This window comes from Herpailurus yagouaroundi, unplaced genomic scaffold (genome assembly GCF_014898765.1).
Source record: "Herpailurus yagouaroundi ecotype Mexico unplaced genomic scaffold, PumYag 141, whole genome shotgun sequence".
Classification (NCBI taxonomy): domain Eukaryota; kingdom Metazoa; phylum Chordata; class Mammalia; order Carnivora; family Felidae; genus Herpailurus; species Herpailurus yagouaroundi.
In genome coordinates, this window is record NW_024412396.1 from 5,695,310 (window position 1) to 5,716,130 (window position 20,821).

General features: G+C 35.6%; 1 long non-coding RNA gene across 1 annotated transcript; it reads left to right on the plus strand.

The window, feature by feature from the left end:
* The first annotated feature begins 120 nt into the window (after positions 1-120).
* On the plus strand, positions 121-20,467 carry LOC121031596 (uncharacterized). Its single transcript, XR_005790794.1, has 3 exons — positions 121-449; positions 15,906-15,996; positions 20,448-20,467. It is a non-coding gene; the product is annotated as an uncharacterized LOC121031596 (long non-coding RNA).
* The last annotated feature ends 354 nt before the right edge of the window (positions 20,468-20,821 follow it).

The following is a 20,821-nucleotide window of genomic DNA, read 5'->3' on the forward strand; positions in this document are numbered from 1 at the left end:
GTGTGTGCGCGCGGGCTAAGCGCGTGCGCGGGGGCGCGCGCAGGCGGCGGGGGAGGGGACGGGGGCTGGGGCGCTCCTGTGGGAAGGGAGGGGTGAAAGGTCGCCGGTCCCCGGCAACACGGCTCAGGCAAACGTAAGCGGCTTGTCGCAGAAACCAAGGGGTCCAAGAAACCCGCTAGGCTAGAAGGCGGGAAGCAGAGATTACTGACAGCCGTGCCAGCCAATAAAATGGGAATGTGAGAAAGGCTCTTCAGGCCCCTTCCCAATCAGGAAACTTGGGTATGAGAGGGAATGAAGGGGCGGGGTGGGATCTCGGTCAAGCCGGTGCTGGAGTGGCGACAATTTTGGCTAGTCTGAGAAGGGCATTCGAGTGACCGTTGACAACGGGTGAGACACCGTCAAGGCTGAAGAAAGAACTTTAACTATATGCTTCCAGGACTTCTAGCTAGGTACATTAGTTTTTATTTTTAAGAGTTAGGTAAGAGACATCATCTTAACTCATCGGCGGTTTTCTACGGGGCGATTTCATAAAAAGAGTATTTATTGGTAGCACTGTGTAACATCGTTAGGGAACTTCTAGTGTCGCTCGCTGCCTTTAATCCTTTCGGGAGCAAGCCAGGATATAAATAAAGCTAGGTATGGGTCTTCCCCTCAGAGGCGCTGGTACGCAGACTAAAGACAGGCAACAGCTGAGTGTACACAAAACTAATTATTGAACTAAGTATGAATATAGGAATGAAACTCATTGCAATGTGCACAGCTTATGATTATACAGATCTTGGATATATAAGGAGTCTGAACATCAATTGTACAAGGCTACAGAAAAAAAATATCGTAGCTGCAATAGATTGAAAGTCTGAAAAGACTCAGTTTACAGATGAGTAAACTGATTCAGTGAAGTATTTTGCTCAAGGTCATCTATCAAGTTAGTTGTTTAATTAATCAGCGCGCTAGGAATTAGGGATAATGGAAACACATGGGCTCTGGAGCCCGAAATCTTGGTTTCACCTCCTTGCAGGCATGTTCTAAAAGTGTCTTGAGCAGATCCTTTAACATGTTGGCTGGTTATTAAGTGCTTTCCATGTGCCAAGGAATCATTTTACATGCGATGCTCTTTACATGCAGTGTATCATATAGTTATTACTGTACCTATTTTACGAGGCAGTTTAGGTTTAGAGACATGAATAATCCAAAGCCGCACAGGTGTAAGCATTGTTGCAATAATTCAAACTCAGGTCTTCCTGATTTCAAAGTCTATCCTCTTGGAATATTGCAGGACACTAAAGCGTCAGTTCCTTCCACTGAAAGCAGGGGCTGTAACTCTGCTTCCCATAGGTCTTATGAGTCAAATGAGATAATGTATTGAAAGATGTGAAAAGGTATGAACATATTCACTACATTTCTAGAACAAAGATGCTCCTTCCTTGTACTTTTCACTACAGCACTTCAACCTGAAAGATGCCTTTAGTAAAAGCTAGCATAATAAAGAACTTCACTGTAATTTATGATATTCTAACCAAGAATGCCTGCATGTCTGAGGCAATCACCAAAGCGAATAGAATAAAATTTAATTCCTGATTGAGGAGGGAATGAAAAAGAATACTAACCCTCCTCACAGCATCCTTTATTTCAAGGAACATCTAGGAGGCATTGGGATTTCTGGTGCTTTTTAAGTGATGAAAGATAGATGATAGTCTGCTGAACAAGGGAAAAAATAACATTTAGTTTGGGAATAAAAGTTTATCTGGAGTATGAAAAACACTTTGCCTCAAGTCAGAGAAGAAGAAATGCTGAGACCTCAAAGAAAGGGAAAGCAGGTAAGTTAGTATATAACTGGTAAAAGTCTATGAACCTTTAAAAGTCCAGAATTTTTATCTGATCTATGATGTAATAGGAAACCATGATACAGCCTTTATGCCCAGAATAAAGAGGATTTATACACGGAACTGGATTTAAAACAACAACAAAAAAATGAGCTGTGATGAAAGAAAATCAGGGTTTGGAATAAGGATGTGGTAGTCAAGATAGAAAAAGCTGATGCCAGACATTGTGTAATCAAAGTGTTCTGTGAAGTGTACCAAAAATATGCAAGGATGTTTTTAAATAAAAAATTGGAAAAGGGCTGGAGTTTGCTACTATATTGTTCTAAAACAGTAAAAGACAGGAGACAAAGATAATACAAAAATGAAAATAGTTCAAAGCTATATTGTATTAAAGCTTGGACAAAGTATTCAGTATCATGTAGTTTTGAATTTGGAAAAGACTGAGAATTGGAAACTGACCAAATTTCTAAAAATAAGTAAAATATGTTTAAAATATCTTAGAAAATATCTGTCATTGCCATGTGTAAGTTAAATTGAAAGTGAGCTAAGTTAAATTGCCTTATAGACTTAAGCTTACTGAGAGTCATGACACTGTATTCTTATTTATTTGACCCTTCTCTTATTTCCTTCTTCAGACTTAATATTTAAATATTACCCACCATTCCATGGGGCCCAGGAGCAGAAGGTATGATTTTAAATGTGGATAGCATGCTTACCAATAATTTATTTAACTACGGCATGCCAGGAATTACACAGACTATCCTAAGACCTGCTCAGACTTCAAAGGGTCAGTTAGCTATGATTATGATTTGGCCATGAAGGTTATCAGAGAGTACATTCTAGCCGTTATTCTCTTGTATTTTCTTGTTTTTTAAGAAAGGATACTTCTCCATTTCACACTATATACCTCCACCATTCTGATTAAACAGACATAAACATTTGATCTCTTGTCCTGCATTTTTTTACCAGCTAATAAACCTGAGGAAATTTTTAAAAAGCAGCTCCCACTTTATAGTATGCTGTACCTCTTAGGGTACAAATAAACTGCTTGAATGAACTTTTTGAAAAATATAATAGAAATATTTGACCTTTTAATTCTCTGAAAAGAAATATTTTATTTTCTTAATTAACCAAACAATTGGCACTGCAAATTTAATGTTATTTTCTAATACCATAAGATACAAGAGAACGTGTATACTTTTCATTGCTGAATTAGTTGATGAGTTATGAATATAAGCAACTCTGATAGAAAATGATATTAATCTGAAGAACAAAATTCCTAGTCTTTATTGACTTTCAGTAAGGTTCTTTTTCTTCCTGAGTTTTAGTCTGAGTAATATGGACACAAGATAATCTATTTTCAGTAATAATGACTGGCTTTGTAGAGAAAACGCAGGTAGTTGATGTCCACAAATATTCCTAAACCCATTTGTCCCCATCCTCCTGCCTTTCCTACAATAAATCCTGTTAACTATAGAACATAAATATTCCCTCTACATGAGTATCTTTTCAGTCTATGCTTTAGGAAACTTTTCTGAGTTTGTGTTCTGCTGAAATCAGATCTGAGTTAAGGATTCAAGTGCAAATAGTGTATTTTAGAAAGTGATTTCAGGAAACAGTAGGGATTTGGGGAAGTGAGACAGGGAATGGAAGGAAGGCAATGAAGGGTGAATTACCCAAGCAAGTTACATTGTGAGCAAACAGAGCTTAATCTCACTGGGATTCCTAAGAAACCATTTAAAACAGTAGCTTCAGAATTAACCCACTCAAAATGTGAGAAAACTCAGATATATATGCACCAACTCCCTTCAGTCATTGATGGAGGTCTTTTCCTTGGGTACATTATGAATTCAATGCTTGCTGGCCAGTCTTCAATTGCCAGAGCTGCATCTTTTTCTGAGGACTTTCTCTGGCAGCTGGAATCTGTTCTGCCCTTACACAGGCTGGCAATGCTAGGGAATTAACACCCTGCTGTGGACACATCCCCCACCTTTATGGAAAATCAGGCCAGTGTGCTCTGAAACGGTAGGGCAAGGAGATATGGGTTGGGCAATAACAGTTTGTTACAAATATCAACATAAATGTAGGAAAAAGGAAAATGAGAAAACTAATGCACGGCATTTTTGGAAAGATCAAATAAATATGAAAGAATCTGGGAAGCTTAAGATACCGAGGAAATTAAGATTTTATAATTTTCACAATCCAAATATTGTAACCATTGATTATAAGAAGATTTAATAATTTGGGCTTTTTTTTCTGTTTTTAAAAAATACATTTTAATTTTTTAAAATATAAGACATGAAGAATCAATGTACATATTCTGATTATTTTTTCATCCAATGCACTACAAAGAATATAGAAGCAAGTATATACTGAAGAGTTTATCACCTAATCCCACATCTTGGGGTTGTGTAACAAGTTCTATAAATAGACATATTGATTAGAAATACTTTTCTGAGATTGCACTTCTTAGAAAATGATTTATTAAACTTTATCTTCTTAAAAATTCAAACAGCTTTTATGTTTATGTATTTAATCACATAAATTCACAGTTGGCAAATATGTTTATGAAACAGTATATGAAAGCTCACCCTAATTTATATAGAAACATAAATGTGTTATTAGCATTATTCCAAAAAGTCCCCAAGCCTTAATATTCCAGTTGCGATTATGTCGTCCCGGTAGATAAAGAGATATGTTAATGTTAGAAAGAATCCTAAATTTTTTGGCACTGAGTATATTTCCTTGGTCTGTAATAGATGGATAATTTTTCTAGCATTTTTCTACATATTATAAAATACATCTTTCCGCACTTACCTTAAAGACAATAAACCTGAACTCACACTTACACAGTGCAATAAAAAGAACCTGGTGATAATTGGTACATGTTTATGTAAAAGATAAGTGTTAGGAGAATCTGCATGAGGGCTATAAGGGAATTTTTATCTTTGCAACTTTTTGAATTATTTCAAAATAAAAAGTTTAAAAAAAAGAACCTTGAACTGATATTCTGGTTCTGACTCTTCTACCTACTAACTTTGTGGCCTAGAGTAACTCATTTGCCTGCTCTGATTTTCAGTTTCTTAATCTATAAAATGGGAGAGTTGGTAGATGTTCTTTACATCTCTAAAAACCAATTTCTATCTCAGTATGTTTATGACCATTCATAGAATCTTACAAAGAAAATTGTCAACATCAAAGTACATACTGTGTGCATTAACATGTATTTTTAAATCTGTTAATAATACACATTTTGAAGATGTGCTTTAGACACAATGGAAAATAATATACCAAGGAAAACAATTTGGTACGGTAAAGAGTATATTTGATATATTCTCTGTGTTTTTGCATTTTAAAAGCAATCATTCATTGAAGTCTATAGTTAAGATATTTTACTGGCACCACAATTCAAAATGTGACCGTTTCATCTTTTAAGCCATTTGAATATGAAGAATTGCTGGAGTAAAACAGTAAATGATAAAGAGGTTAGGATGATAAACAGAAAAAATTAGGAAAAACAAGAACTTCAAAAGAAGATTAAGGAAACCATAATTAATATTCATGTATTATATCAACTAAGTTGAAATTACTTATCTGTTACATGCATAAAACATCTTCATCTGAAGAATCAATATCATTTATTCTTATAATGCCTGGAGTGATCTTGAGTCTCCATTTGCTCTGGTCCTGGCTTAGGCCATATGCTCCAGAGCAATGTTCAACACCTTCAAAATTGTCCCAGTTTGAACAGTAAATTATATGGTCACCTTAATAATACTCAAGAGCTTTGACTTTTTGTTTTAGCCTGCTAATTATAAACCATAAAATCTTTTTTATTCATCGGATTCTTTTATATGTCAATTTCCCCAAGTGTAATATAAATGTTTATCATAGTTCACTCATATTGCCTTGTAGTATAAAAAATTTGTACATCCCCATATCCTCTACTCTTCATGATGTTTTAATTCCCTACCTATACTATTCTTAGCTGTAGCTAAGACCAGAGATCAAGAACAGAGGTAGAAAGTAGTAGGATAGAGTTTTAAATTTTACTTTTTCACATTTTAACATGGAAACAATCATTTTGATAGGACAAGTCTTCTTCGGAAGTACTGTATGTAGCAAGATGAAGTGAATTGAAGAAATAATAAATGAGACATTATAAATATAATGAAATACATCTTCAGATGATAAACATTGGACCCACACACAGCATCAGAGAATTGCTTACATTATGGATTATTCACATTTTCTCTGGGTTTACTTCCTACTGTTAAAATAAGTCTTAGTCCTTCTTGACTTCCAAACAAGCTTTTAATGTCTCTGGTCAAGGCTTCTTTCTAATGTTGTTTTCTATTTCCACTGTTTATTATAGGTCAAGTAATAGAAAGTTCCATTTGTCTTATAATAATGTTACATGTGTTTATAAGTACAAGAAGAAATTGGTTTCCTTGTATGTTAAAAAAAAAATGCATTACTATACTCTACCTTGCCAGATTCTGCCTTGCTATTTAATCTTTTGGTTTCACTCTGTAAGCATTTCTATGGTAGGTCAGAAGTGTTTAACTGACTTCATGTAATTCTAAATTATTTTATCCATGTTTATTTCGTGTAATTGAGAATGCATAGAGCTTACTTATTAACAAACCTACATTTTATATATGGATGTTTATGTGCATTTGGTGTAGAAAGAAGTGTGTGTGTGTGTGTGTGTGTGTGTGTGTGTGTGTGTGTGTGTGTGTGAAAGAGAGAGAGAGAGAGAGAGAGACAGAGAGAGAAGAACAGGCTGGTATACCAGTTCTATCTAATGTCTGTAGTGGGAGTAGAAAAAGTAGTAAATGCATAATGTGCCTTTACTTAGCCTTTTCTTCTCAAGGTCAAATTGGGGGCTTTAAGACAACTGTTTTTTTCTTAAACTTCCATTCTTATAATGGAAAATTCATAATTATTCAAGAGGAGATGATAGAGTATAATGGATCCCATGTACTGTATACCCACCTTCAAAACTGTAAACTCCTGGTCAATCTTATTTCATTTCACCTCTTTCTTGGGGTAATTTTGAAGCAAATTCTAACTATCTAATATTACATTTTTATCCTGAAAACATTATATCCTTTGTAAATATCCAAAATACCATTATTATATTGAAAATAATTGGCAAAAACTCCTTAATGCTATCAAGTGTCTGGTCTGTGTTTAATTTTTTTTCAATGGTATTAACAACGTTTTTTTACATTTTGTTTAAACCTCTACCCAATAAATACAACTGGTTCATATGTTTCTTAAATCTCTTTTAATTCTCTATCAGTCAAGCTTCAACCAGAGAAGCAGACCACTGGGATATACATTTAAAAAATTTTTATTTTATACACACACACACAGATAGTGATAGTGATACTAAGGGAATTGGCTCACACAGCTGTGGGCTCTGGCTAAACAAGCCCAAAGTCCACAGATGGTCACTCAGGAAGGGAAAATACAGGGGGGAGGGAGAGCAATTGCAGGCCCAATTGCTTTAAGTTTCTGATTTTCAGAGACCTAGTTGCTTTGATAGCTACCACCTGATTAAATGAGGCCCACCTATGGTAATCTCCCTTTTGGTTAACTGGAAATTAGAACTCTAATCACATCTCCAAAATCCATTCACATCAGGCCCTAGACTATTGCTTGATTGAATAGCTGGAGGAAGTTGTGTATATGCTGCAAAGCGGCTGCTGCTTCCTCTCTGTCCTCCAACTGTCACCAAATGATATTCCTTGTAGACTACCCTAACTAGAAACATACTAGACAAGGAATTCTGAGAAATGTAGTTCACCCTAAGTTGACATATCACCAAGCCATCACAGACAACTCTTTTTCACCTTGACACCATACACAGCTTCTTAAACCACTTTCAATCACCAAATAAATACACTAGCAAAATCATAGCATATTGCAAATAATGATATAACAGAATGAACTATCCCCTGTAAGAATAAAAACATGCTAGCCCTCCAACCTCTTTCCCCAGGAGAGGATACAAAATCTTTAGGAGTGCCTGGGTGGCTCACTCAGTAACCGTCAAACTTCAGCTGGGGTCATGATATCGTAGTTCATGGGTTTGAGCCCCGCGTGGGAGCCTTCTCTCTACCTTTTCAGTATTCCCTTTGCTGTCAGCAAGCACCTTACCTGGTTCTGGGTCTTTGCCACCTGGGATGACCCAAATCTTAATTCTTGAAGATTCTGGAGCTATTGGAATTCCTACCTGAATTGAGTCATTGTAGTTTTCCACTGACTTTAATCAGTGGAATTGAAAGAGATGAGAATTGAGAATTGAAAGAGATGCCCTAGGGGGATCTCCTAGGGGATTCTCCTGTATTTAAGAAAAATCCTCTTTACCCTCATTGTATAATAGCACCCAATTTTCCTTGAGAGACAGGATCAGTCACCACAGCCAGCACAGTAATTCCTTTCTCATCCTGTTGATTCAGAGGCTCAAGGAGCCCAAGGTGGCCAGATGGCAGCCTCAACTTCTAGTTCAATAGATTCTTTCTTCTGTTGTCTGGTGGATGCATTCTTTTCTTTGGAAAAGCAACCCAAATCTTCAACTAATGAATAACAATAAGACCTCTAGACCAAGGGCAATCATAAGAGGAGCCACTCCCATTTCCAGCCCTTGGATTTACAACTTAAAGATCTATAAATCCTGGTTATGGGAGAAAGAGCACCAATATGTTAAGTCTGATTTGAGCATGGACCACAACCTAGGGGACATTGCCCCAGTCTCACAAGGTATTGCCACCTAGCTGATACCATGATTGAGTTTTCAAAAGGGCAATCCACAGTCCTGTCAAGACAGCTGAATTCCATGAGTCTGAGCTCATTGTCACACAATATAAAAATTTTATAGTAAAAAGAATTATAATATAGCAGGGTCCTTTCTCAAGTTCCCCCTCTTGGATTTGTAAATTGATTCAAGTCCAGAATTTGATTGAGGGGCCATGACCCTCCATTTTGGTGGTTCAAGTCAGATTTCAGGACACTACACATAGAATTTTCCATGTATATGAATCAACTAAGATTTTAGTAGACCTCCCATTTCAGACATTATAGTTTCCATCTCCAGAAATTAAGGTTAGTTTTTTTTTTTATATCTTCCAAGTATCCACTTAGTATGTTGAATAAATCCTGTGGATTCTGGAACATATGGAAAACAGTTACAATTATTATTTTAATATCTTTATTGGTTATAGTATGTGTCATTCCTGATATGATTATTTTTTCTGTTCAATATAATTATACTGTCCTGCTTTTCTGCATGCCTGGTAATTTTTGTGAGATGTCAAGCATTATTAATTTTACCGTGTTGTTTGCTGGGTGTTTTTGTCTTTCATTTCTACAAATATTCTTGAGCTTTGTCCTTGAATGTGGTTATTGGAAACAGTCCAATATTTTGGAGTCTTGCTTTATGAGGTGGGACCAAATCACCACCTAATCTAGGGGTAATCTTGTCCCACAACTTAGGCAAAACCCTCTTAATACTCTAGATGATGCACAGTGAATTATGAGGTTTTCCATTCCAGGTACAAGGAGCAGGAACTAGTCCCAGCTCTGTGTGAGCACCAGGCCCTGTACCTAGTTTCCTTACGTAGTTTCCTCCAGTGCATCTGCTGGTTAGTATTCAACTGAAGACCCAAGGAGAACCTTTCATATTTCTGAAGGTCTATTTCTGTGGCTCTTTTCTCTCAGTACTCTGTTACACTGTGAATTTTAGCCACTCTGTTGGGTTGTTCCTCAAAAAGCTAAACATAGAATTTTCATATGACCCAGATATTCCACTCCTAGATATGTACTTATCCAAAAGAAAACAGGTTTCAAACAAATACCTTTACACAAGTTCTAATAGGAGCATTATTCACAATAGCCAAAAAGTAGAAGCAACCCAAATCTTCAACTAATGAAGGAATAACAAAATTTTGTATAATCATGTAACATATATACCATTCCACAATAGAATATTATTTAAGCATAAAGAGAAATGAAGTACTCAATCATACTACAACATGGATGAACCTCAAAAACATTATACTAGAAATATAATAAGCATTTGTTTATTGAACAAAAAGTATATAGCCTATATGCTGAATGAGAGCATATTTATCATATTTATGTAGATATTCTACAATGATAGAACAAAGAATACTATATACACAGATACACCACCCCACTCACATACAATGCTTCTATTTAGCTTTTAATTCCTAATAAAAATATTTAAGAAAAAGTATATTACATTTCCTTTCAGAAATTATGCATTTCACAGGTATAGCCTTTGTAATCTTTGAGAAAAATTTCTATTCAAGTCCTTTGCACATTTTTATTTTTGTTGTTGAGTTGTAAGTGTTCTTTATATACTCTGCATATTAGTCCCTTACCAGATATATCATTTACAAATATTCTTTCTCATTTTGTAAAATTGTCTTTTCAGTTCATTAGTACTGTCCTTTGATATGCAAAAGTTTTCAATTTTGATGAAGTCCAACTTACCTATTTTTTTCTTTTCTTGTTTCTGTTTATGGTGTCATATCTGAGAATCAACTGCAAAATTTGAAGTCATGAAGGTTTACTCCTATGTCTTCTTCTAAGAATTTTATCTTATGTCTTATATTTACATCACTGATTCATTTTGAGTTAATTTTGTGTATGATATGAAGTAGGTTTCCAACTTTATTCTTTTACTTGTGGAAATTCGGTTGTCCCAGCACAGTGTTAACTATTCTTGTCATGTATTGTGGAAGACATGAGAAGCCAGAGGGACATAGTTATAACTTCCTAATGACCTGAATATTAACAATACTTTATTTTTTAATTAAAATTTAGGAGAGTTTATTGGTAACTGAGGAGAAGGATAGAGAAGGAAGAGAAACATAAGGAAGTAGATGGCAAGAATCTCTTTTAGATTGAACAGAATTATCAATATCCATATACATAGTATATTTCAGAGCCTACAAAATGACTCTCTATATCCTCCATTTTCCAGAAGCCCTACTATCCCACATGAGGGAAAATAGTATGGTGCTGAGGGACAAATATTTCAAGTGTTCCAAACTTTCTCATTCTGGATTTTCACCTCTTTGTTCCACTAGTTCTTCTTACAGTGCTAAGCCAAAATGAATGGTACTACCACCATGCTTCAACTTCATGAACTCAGATTTTCTTTATGCCTAGGCTTTGGTCTCAGAAGACATTTTGCCCCCTAAACTAAGGAAAAATTGGAATTTTTCTAATAGAACTTGTAGGAAACTTAAGAAAAGAAAAAACAGAAAGCATAGAAAAATAAAAGTTTGAAGTGTTCCCTGTATCATGACAACTGAATTTTATCCATAAAATGGCTTAGTTAGTGTATGTTTATGAAACACCAGGGCTTGCTCCCCTTTTTCTTACTTCAAATATGCCATGGTGGCATGTTTATCCAGGTGTTGTTAGCTGAAGATAGATCTGAGATATCCCCACAGCTAGGTAATAAATTTCTCAGTTTAATATTCAGGTTTACTTCTTGCTCTCTGCCCCACCCCACACACAGTCCCAAGCTATAATTTTTATGTTTCAACCAAATCTTTGGGCCAGGACATGGCCCCATATTTCCCTAACTAATTTCAAAGATTGTAATTGCTTATTTTATTAACACAACCTTACACCTCACCCCTGACCCAAACATCATGCGTTTGTCTGAAGCATTTTTACTGACCAGCTATAAAGTTTGTTCTATCTTAAATGAAACTGAATTCCTTTACCTGAATTTGTGTGTTAGGAATTTATTGGGCTATTATCTGCTTTGTATCACCTTGGAATATAGGATACTCTAAAGATGAGAGAGATTTTTTTCCTATCAGAAGATAGCCAAGACTTAGTATTTTGAATCTGAAGTTTCTGCTAAGTGGGACGATGTAAAGGTTTCTGTTTCAGGTCCCTAATACAACAATTGTTTTGTTAGGTAACTGGAGAAGAAACACCCAGGAGGTTTTGTGTTTTCTTGGGTTTTTTTTTTTAATATATTTTTATTTTCGAGAGAGAGAACACAAGTTGGGGAGGGGCAGAGAGAGAGGGGGACAGAGGATCTGAAGCAGGCTCCATGCTGACAGGGAGCCCGACGTGGGGCCCAAACTCACGAATTGCAGGATCATGACCTGAATGAAGCCTGATCTCAACTGACTTGACCACCCATGCACCCCGGAACACCCAAGAATTTTTAAGGCAAGAGAGACTCGTTCAAAAGGAGAGAAATGTTGGTATTGAGAGTTGAGAAGGGGAAGTGACTGTATCCGAGATACAGAGAGAGTTGTAAAATGTCAGAATCCTCTTGCATGCAGCTCTCTTAATGGAGAATGACTAAGTGATGCTGTGAAAGACTAACCACTCAGCATTGCAGCCTACAGGGCAGTCCTATAGGTCTCGACAGCTGAGCCTGCGCTCAATGAGTGGTGTAACCATGCAAGCTTATTGAGAGTGTCACTGGATCAGTGTCCAGCATACAGCAGAAGATGAAATGCAATAACATTATCATGGAACATAAGAAGATAATGACTGCCGTAACATAAAGACCAACCCACATCCCATGCCCCCAACTTCTGGACAGATAGCAACTATATGCCCACCAGATCCTTAGATATTCCTAGGAAGGAAGATAGCTCTTTCCATTAAATACAACAAATATAATTCTGTACAACTCCATATGGTGAGTATTTGGTTTGTTTTAGGACAAAAGAAGCATGCTACTTAGTATGTGGAGCAAATTCATACTGGCTACATTAATATCCAGTCCTGGTCTCTGCAGCAGCTCTGTGGTTCTGATAGAAAATGCCATCATTCCCTGCTGGAATCTGTCTGAATCCTGTCAGCTCTTCTGACAGTTAGAAGCAGAGTTCTCATCTTTCACAGTTTCTAAAACCTTTTATATATTGAACTGCCCACTAAGTTCCTATTTTTCTGTCGATGAGAAATCTCTGAGTTCCCAGCTTATTTGCAAAACAGAGATAAATGACAGATACTAAGTTTAATTACTACTGAAGGTTTGGACACCAGCTCTGTCCATTGCCACAAGTCTTTTTGAAATTCCCCCAGATGCTCACAAATGGCACCCATCCAGAATTCTTTCCTAAGTTAACAACTTGGAAACTCTTTTACCAACCGTAAAGATACTAGTGAATGTCCACTAAAAATAAGACTAAGCTTATTTAGTTAGACCTAGTAAATTTCACTCAGGTATGTGTGCATGTACACCAGTATTATATTTTAATTTACTACATGTGCTGTGTTTCTTCACATGCTTTCTGTACTTCTGTCTGCTCACATTCTCAATTTGGAGTATTAAATGTTACCTCCTAACTTTATGCTCTTTGAAAGGATTTTTAGTTCTGCTGTTAACGATCTATAATACTGGACAAGCACTTGCCCTTTCTGGACATTATTCATCCAAAACATAAAGGATTTTATTAAATTGTTTTTAAGAATCCTTATGTTTCTGACTTTCTGTAAGAGTAATTTGAAAACACTATGAAATATGATTAAGAAGTCAAGGAAATGTCTATTTTCTAAGGAGTTAAATAGTTAAATTAAGTTTAAATCTATTACTTTTGGAGAGAATATTCCCTTATAGACTTTTAATGTATTACTGGTAGCCAAAGGTAGAAGAATAAAATGTACTGAAATACATATTTTTAAAGAATACATAAAGTTTCAAGTGGCTTTACATTTTATTTGTGAGCCTAAATTATTTACATGGTTTTAAATAGTGAATGTATTCTTTTGTAATAGAGACTTACACGAATCCCTGTGATTCATGCAAAATAAATTTTGAAATTTGAAAGAATTGAGCTTGATTTATATAGTTGAGAGGTTACAGACTGACTGCTTTGTTTATTTTGCCAGAACTGTATTTCCATTTGGGAGCCAACATTTAAAAGTAAATAGACTTGGGGGTGCCTGAGTGGCTCAGTTGGTAAACTTCTGACTTTGGCTCAGATCATGATCTCACAGTTCTCATAGGTTCAAGCCCCGCGTCGGGCTCTGTGCTGACAGCTCAGAGCCTGGAGCCTGCTTCAAGTTCTGTCTCCCTCTTTCTTTGCCCCTCCCCTGCTCACATGCTCTCTCTTTCAAAAATGAGCAAACTTCAAAAAAAATTAAAAGTAAATAGGTTTCATGTTGTAAAAAAATAGGTTTTTCAGTGTCATTTTGAAAAATCACATTCTGGTAACTTTGGTCCCACATTTCCATGTAGCAATGATTGGCCAAAGCTAAATAGCAATTGTCCCTTTAGATAGGACATAGGCATGGGGCCCTCCTCTGGTTCCCATCACTTACACTTATACTGGACCACTGTACTCATTATGTTACCTGCCTGGGATTTCAGCCAATATGTTTACCCCCATTTGGTAAGACTCTTAATAATGAATTAAAATAAACTTTTCAGGGGCTCCTGGGAGGCTCAGTTGGTTGAATGTCTGACTCTTGATTTTGGCCCAGGTCATGATCTCACAGGTTTGTGAAATCAAGCCCTGTGTCAGGCTGTGCTCACAGTGCAATGTCTGCCTGGGATCCTCTCTCTCTCTCCTCTGTCTCTCTGCCCACCCCCATCCCTCCCACTCCCCAGGCTTGCTATCCCTCGAAATAAATAAACCTTTAACAAATAAAGAAAAAAACCCTTTTATCTGGATTTATTATAAAGAATTTGGATTTCTTGTCACCCAAATTTAGCATAATTTCTTCAATTTTTTTTAAAGTTTTTTTTAATGTTTTTATTTTATTTTGAGAGAGAGAAAGACAGACAGAGTGCAAGTGGGAGAGGGGCAGAGAGAGGGATACACAGAATCTGAACTAGGTTCCAGGCTCTGAGCTGTCAGCACAGAGCCCAACATGGAACTTGAAGTCACAAACCATGAGATTGTGACCTGAGCTGAAGGCAGACGCTTAACCAACTGAGCCACCCGGGCACCCCTTTTCAAGCCTTCTAAAGTGAATGAATATCAACCTTTGATTGGTATAATTTCCAAATAGACAAGAATTGCATTGTGTGTACTTTATAGATATAATACAGAAAAATATTATTATAGTTTTTCAATTTGATTTTGTATGCCAATTAAAAAGACATGATATCTTCATTGTAACTTCATAAGCAACATTAAATAGTAATTATAGTTCCTCAAATATTCCACCCTGACAGAAAGCTGTTCAGGCATCCAACCACTGAAAATAAAAGCTAAGCTAGATACACTATATAATATAGGTTGTGGTTTTAAGTAGAATCCTTTCCCAATAAATATATAATCCTTTTATAAAATGGAAGGAAAGAGCCTTTTATTAATATGAATTTACTATATGAATTAAATTTACCACGCTTATTTTAAAATTATGGAGAAAAATTAAACTATTGGTTGATATAAAGATTTGAAATTAGAGGTTTTTAATAACAGGTTTAGCATCTGATTTATTTCTTTATTTGGTGGCAGAGTAGCAAGAAAATCCTGATTCACAAAGACAAGTTGAAACTTGTAATAATAGATTTTTTAAAATATATCTTTTCTGCTAATTTTATAATTATTTTTATAATAGGAACTTTATTTTATAAACTTACAGCTTTACACATGTATAATTTTATTAATTTATAGCTTTATAAATTTAAAATTGAGAAATCCCCCCAAAATTTTTTACTCAAGCAAAGTCCAAAAAAAATTAATATGACAACACAAAGGCAAGTATTGCTGGCCACCGATGTATTAAAATTTAGTGAGTGACACATTTAATTAACATAACCTTGAAATGATAAAAATATACAGGCTCAAATATTCAAATCAAGTGTATGCAGAATCTCAGCTCTTATGGAAGATAATAGGACTCATATGGTTTGCAAAATATTGTTCAATAACCAATTAGCACAAGATAAAAATACTTAGAGGATTAGCGAACATTTTACTTAAAACTAGGATCATTTTTCTTTTCCTTTTTCTTCCTCCTTTCTTACAATATGTTTAATTCTGAAAGAGAAATCTACAACAAGCTAAAGCAGGAAATTATCTTGATGCCTTAGCCATATTTGTGCTCTTTCAGCTAAGAAATCTCAGATGAATGGAGGAATAGGAAATAATGCATTGTGTCCATGGAAGTTTATATAGAAGAAAATGAAGATAGAGACCTTAAGGTAGATATTCCAAGCTTTTTGGAATTGCATTGTCCAGAAATTGTAAAAATACCTTTTGTTTGGTATTATAACAAATATTTCCCAGCCTCCTGAATAGGTCACTTGGCATAGATAATTAGTTTTTGGGGGGTTTCATTGTTTGTTTAATTGTTCTGTTTTATTTTGCTTTGAGATTTGGTGGTGATGCTGGAGATAACAAGACATCTTGAGATGTTCCTAACCAGATGTACAAATATGAAAATCACTTCACTGTGGTGTCTTATAAGGCTGCTTCCTTTTCCTAGTTCTGATTCAAAAACCATCAAAAAGTTACATTGGCCTGGCCAGTAGATGCAGTACGGGTTGTTTCAGAAGGCTTCACAGAATATGTGGTAGACATTTTAATTAATTTGCACTGTGAGGTTATGAAATCCAAGGCTTATGTCTAACTAGGTCATGTTGCATTTTCATTTCTTAGCACACTACATGGCCAGAATATGTGTTTGGTAAATATTTTTTAAATGAGCCACTGCTACTATTTAATTACCTATCGATTTCATCTGTACTATGTGAGAACTCAAGAGGTTTGGGGTATACACTAACCATAAGGAAGACAAATGCAAGCTACTCAGGAGGAGGAGGAGTCAAATTTGCAAGGTTTATGCTATACTTAAGCCAGCTACATTATGATGGGTAGCCCTTATTTTACCATTTTTAGATCAGTGCTTGTCATCATCTTAGAACTAAATCTACACAAGCCTCCACATTTGGTAAATGGATAGATTTATTACTATTCACTACATCGTTCCATAATCCATATAGTATGAGAAACTATATTCACACAGATGCTTGCAATTTTATAGTTAAAAGGATAAAAGGTGAAGTTTTAAACAAATTTTAGGTAGCGTACTTAGTATACAATTCAAATTTCAAAAATAGCAGGCTGTTGTTGAAACAAATTTCTAGGCCCAAGATGGTCCCTCTTCTGCTTCTGTCTAGAGTGCCATGTGAGCAAACTGAAACTGAACTTCTGTACCCCTATAAATGCTCTGCTTGACCAGGAATGCAGTACATCCAGCCCACCAATCCCTAAATGCCAAGCCAACTCTACATCTTCTCACCCTAAACAAGGTTGAATATATGGCCCCAGCCAATCAAATATTTTCTATTTTTCTCTTCCTTGTTGGTCATTCTTCTTTTGTAAAAGTTTTCTGCCTTCCATCCCTTTTTGCAGTTCTCTGAAATTAGTCTGCCTTACCAAGTGTTCAATACTTTGTATCACCTAAATTGTCTTTATTCATTTTTAACACTGTCAAAATAGTAAGAAGCACTAAATTATCATATGTATGTGAGATCTCAAAATCAAGAGATTATTATGTAAACTAATCACTAATATATGCTTTATGAATTTTCTAAATAGTAACCATGTATTAGTATGTATATATTGTTATTAGTTAATATATAGGCAATAAAACGACTGCAAGGCTCTATCCACCAGTATTCCCCAAATAATAAATATCCTAAACACAGGAACACAACTTTCAGGACTTTAGAGTCAAGCTTTGTCTCCAATAATATCCCCAAACTACCACTTCCTCTGTGAGGGAAAGGTGAACTGATTCCTTCTTTTGGCATATTGAAGGAGTCAACAAAATGTCCATTGCATTCTTCTTTGTGCTGTTTGGGCCCTTCTTATCATTATTTATTATACTTACCTCATTGTCCCATTTTACTTCCTTCCTCTACATTCTCTAGCCTGACCTTGACCCTTTTTGACCCCATTTTTCTACACATCCACAAAGGCACAAGTAAAATCCTCCCCCACTACTTCCTTTATGTTAGTTACAACTATAGGTGAACTAAGTATTAACTAGAATGGAAGGAAATTATTACTAATTATTTGCTAATACTATATTAAGGATATTTGTGTTTATATTCATAAGTTATATTGGCCTTTAATTTTCAGTTTTTATAATATCTTTGTCTGGTTTCAGTATCAGAGTAATACCAGCCTCATAAAATGTGTTGGAAAGTATTACGTACTTTTCTGTGTTCTGAACGATTTTGTGTATGGTTGGTGTTCTTTCATCCCTAAGTGTTTGACAGAATTCATCTCTAAAGCTCTCTAAGCCTGGAGTTTCTTTGTAAAAGGTTGTTAATTAACTTTTGGGGAGATCTAAAGCTATTCAGACTCTTGAAATTTATTGTTATATCAAGGAGTTTGGAATTTCAAGGAGTTTGCCCATTCTGTTTGTTATTGAATTTACTGACATGAAATTGTTCATAATATTTTTTTACTGTCCTATTAATATCTTTAGGGTCTATGATGGTGTTCACTCTCTCATTGTTTATGTTAATAATTTGTGGCTTCTTTATTTTTTCTTTTGTATCTATGGATTTATCAATTTTATTGATCTTTCCAAACTATAGCTTTTCACTTGATATATTTTTTATATTGTTTGGCTAATTTCTGTTTCACTGAGTTTCATTCTTATCTTTATTATCTTCTTTTTTATCTTCTTTTTTAGCTTGGGTTTAATTTGCCCTATTTTGTAGCTCCTTAGACTGAAACTTAGAGCACTGATTTGGTCCAAAAAAATTTTGAGAGGAAGAGCTGTGTGACTCCTCTGGCAGAACCACTGCATATATGTTATGACTGCATTCCCTTTTCCCCTCTGCTAATGAGATTGGCAGTGATCCATGGTGGAGAATAGAACAGTAGCCAGTCCTCAACTGACATGAATGGGAGGGAGAAGTAACCTTTATTGTCAAAAGATTTGGTTGTTGTTGGTAACCACTGGGATAATCTAATCCAGAGTTTCTCAATGTCAATAATGGGATATTGATATGATATGATATTAATAATTCTCCATGTTAATAATGGGATAGTATAATTCTTTGATGTTGGGGGCTGTCCAGTGAATTGAAGGATTTTTTTTTTTATTAGCGTCCCTGATCTCTACCCACTTCATGCCAAAAGTACCCTCTTTCCCATTGTGACAAACATAATGGTCTCCAGACATTGCAAACGTCTTCTAGAAGACAAAACTCCCTCCCTGCCCCAGCTGAGAGCCACTTGGCTGATTCATGTACGACTACACATATAGAAGTAACAAAGTAAAAATGGAGCTCTATGTCACATTATACACTAAAATCAGTTCTAGTGGATTGAAGGCATACAGATGAGAGACAAAGCTATTAAACAGGAGATAATATGTAAAATATCTTTATCTCTTCAGGTATGAAAAGATTTCCTTAAAAAGACATGAAAAACGTAATAAAATAAAGTTAATAAATTTGCCTGTATTTAAAATGTTCATGAAAACACACCTTAAAGAGAGTGAAAACATCAGCCACAGAGTTTGAGAAAATATTTGCAACACATATAACCAATAAATAATTAATATTCAGAATATATATATATATATATATATATATATATATATTCTTCCAAACCACTATTTACAAACTGGAAAAATGTTTCTGCAGTTGACGTCAAAAGATTATGGCTTATGTTTTCTTTTACGAATTTTATGGTTTCAGATTTTATATTTAGGTCTGTAATCCATTTTGAGTTTATTTTTGTGTATGGTATAAGAAAGTGGTTCAGTTTCATTCTTTTGCATATAGCTGTCCAGTTTTCCCAGCACCATTTGTTGAAGAGACTGTCTTTTTTTCCCATTGTATATTCTTGCCTCCTTTGTCATAAATTAATTAATCATACATGCATGGGTTTATTTCTGGACTCTCTGTTCTCTTGATCTATGTGTCTATTTTTGTGCCAGTACTATACTGTTTTGATTACTCAGCTTTGAAGTATAGCTTGAAATCTGAGATCATGATACCTCCAGTTTTGTTCTTTTTCAAGATAGCTTTGGCTATTTAAGGTCTCTCGTGGCTCCATCCAAATTTTAGAATTATTTATTTTAGTTTTGTGAAATATGCTTTTGGTTGTCAATAGGGATGGTAATAAATCTGGAGATTGCTTTGGATTTTATGGAGATTTTAACAATATTGGTTCTCCCAATCCATGAGCATGGAATGTTTTTCCATTTATTTGTGTCATTTTCAATTTCCTTCACCAGTGTTTTATAGTTTTTAGAGTACAGGTTTTCACCGCCTTGGTTAAGTTTATTCCTAGGTATTTTATTCTTTTTGCTAGAATTGTAAATCAGATTGTTTTCACAATTTCTCTTTGCTACTTCATTATTAGTGTATAGAAATGCTACAGATTTCTCTATGTTAATATTTTTTTTTTTTTTTTTTTTGGGACAGAGAGAGACAGAGCATGAACGGGGGAGGGGCAGAGAGAGAGGGAGACACAGAATCGGAAGCAGGCTCCAGGCTCTGAGCCATCAGCCCAGAGCCCGACGCGGGGATCGAACTCACGGACCGCGAGATCGTGACCTGGCTGAAGTCGGATGCTTAACCGACTCCGCCACCCAGGCGCCCCTCTATGTTAATATTTCTAGATGTGTCTCCTGAGGCAAGGGAAACAAAAGCAAAATTAAAATTAAACCATTTGGACTACATCAAGATAAAAAGCTTTTGCACAATGAAGGAAATCATCAATAAAACAAAAAAGACAACCCACTGAATGGTAGAAGATATTTGCAACCAGCATGTCTGGTAAAGTGTTAATATCCAAAATATATAAATAATTTATACAACTCAGGGTTCCTGGGTGGCTCAGTTGGTCGAGTGTCCAACTTCAGCTCAGGTCATGATCTCACAGTTCAGAGGTTCGAGCCCTGCGTGGGTCTTGCTGCTGTCACCATGGAGCCTGCTTGGAATCCTCTGTCCGCCCTCTGTCTGCCCCTCCCCCATTCATGCTGGCACTCTCTCT